The following is a 2,215-nucleotide window of genomic DNA, read 5'->3' as shown; positions in this document are numbered from 1 at the left end:
CTTGTTAATTTTATCGACATTTTTTCTTGTTTGTAATGACGTTATTGTAGTTGTTGACTGTAATAGTAATATCCCGGCTATTAACATCACCGTTGCTTTACCGGTTGGAGCTGCAAATTTTACCAGCATTCAAGGAGCGATCAATCACGTTCCGGAAAACAATAATCAATGGTTTCGAATACTTGTTCAGGCGGGCGACTATAGGTAGACATACTTTTGAGTACAAATATGTTTACATATTTTTTTTTGCTAACTATGTTTTCTTCAATAATGGTTTTATGGGAAAATCAGTGAAAGTTAATAGGTCATGTATCATACTAGAAGGTGATACCCATGGAGGTTGATCGGATTTTAGATAGTAGTAAATAGAGTTATCGTGCACTCGGACTTGATGAGATTGATTTTTAAGGTTGGATTAAAGAAAATAATAAAACTAGGAAAAATATAAAAAATATGAGTAACAAGATGGAGGGACACTGAGACTCAGGATTTCACCGAACAACAATTTTATGCGGTTAAAATATCAATTCTAAACAGTAATAGCTCATAAAAACTCATTAACTCTAATTCATTGCCTAAAGCAGATTTCGAAAATAATGGATGTAAATCTAAAGCATGGGATATCAAAACATTTAAGAAAGCATAACCCATCAATTGAAATGACAACCATTTAACAAAAATCACAAATCAATTAAATAACAGTGCAAATAGTCATAATAAAATTAATATAATTACCGCATTCATGAGATTTGGTTTCCTCCGTCGTCCCAGAAATGGGGTCTAGCTCCTCATGATAATATCAGAGACGATAATATGATTAAATAAATTTATTTTATTAATCACCATTGGAGTTATCACAATAAACCTTACAATTCTTTTTCTAATATAATAATAATCAGAAACAGTAGAAAATAGAATTGAAAATATTAAACTCCAAATGAAATAACGCTCTTGACTCCGGACTACCCCCTCCCCAAATGTGCTCTCTAGTTCTCTATTTATACACACAAATACACATTACTCAAATATATTCTTCCATAACTCCAAAATCTTCTTTTTTTTAATTAAAAATATTTTCAGAATTTTTTCATTCTCTTTATTCTATTTCTATATATTTCTTTACTAAACCCATATCTGCTTTAATTCGCATAATAAAATCCAAGATAAAATCTTCTAAGGATATATTTCTTGTTTAATACAAGATAACTTCCTTTTTTTTTTCAAAACTTCATGTTTATAAGGCAAGAAGATATTCTTATCTTAAAGATAATAAATCCTTTACCGTTGACACCAAATTTCCCGCCATTTTTTCTTTTCAAATCAAGGAAGAAAATGGAGTCCCCTTAACCAGTGATGGGGTGCGATTAGGAGCTGGCTCCCTGGGGTGCCCCTTATCAGTTAGGTGCCCGTTATCCAAAATTGAGAGTCCGAATAACATGTGTCCTCTGGGTGCTTATACCAACTTTTCGAGCCGAATTTTCCAAAAATACCTACAAACACATAAAACATCATAATAAGTAGAAAATCAAGTACCAACAATACTAAAAATTGAGGAAAATTCGGTCACAAAAATGTGTCTATCAAATACCCCCAAACATATTATTTCCTAGTCCTCGAGAAAATCTAATCTAGAAAAATAAAAATGACTACATTTAGCACGTGCAGCAAGCCGTTAAACCCCTAGGTGGCCCTAGCGGCGGAGTGTTGTCTCCGGAGGGTTTACCATTGGTGTACTCACAAAACCTTTACTTCGGATCCTAGCTATCTATGCAAACCCTTGGAAGGCACTAAAGAATCTCCTTGGTTGGCATATTCTCATTGACTACAGGAGGAAGTACCCTGATGCGAAATTCCAATTGTTGTACACGAGTTTGCACTCAACCATACTAAAATTCATATAAGTGACAAAGCTCTACTCAGATAGTTTCTGTATATCATAACCAGAGTCAACCAATCACATGGAAAGATTAAGAAGATGGATGTAGAGAAAAACATTGATGGTTTTGATGTTGACTAAGGTGAACCTATCCTAATGGACTGAGATACCGGTCTGACTAATATCAACACAGCTGGCATATACAAGGGAACCAGCGGGTGATAATCCTAACTCTTGGTCAACACAACTGGCATATACAAGGGCTCCAGTGGTCGACTTTATTGAATTTATTCCGGTTGGTCTGATGGTCTGGTCTTTTTTTTTTTTTTTTTTTTTTTT

Source organism: Papaver somniferum, unplaced genomic scaffold (assembly GCF_003573695.1).
Source record: "Papaver somniferum cultivar HN1 unplaced genomic scaffold, ASM357369v1 unplaced-scaffold_137, whole genome shotgun sequence".
Taxonomy (NCBI): Eukaryota; Viridiplantae; Streptophyta; class Magnoliopsida; order Ranunculales; family Papaveraceae; genus Papaver; species Papaver somniferum.
Note: the sequence above shows the minus strand (reverse complement) of the source record.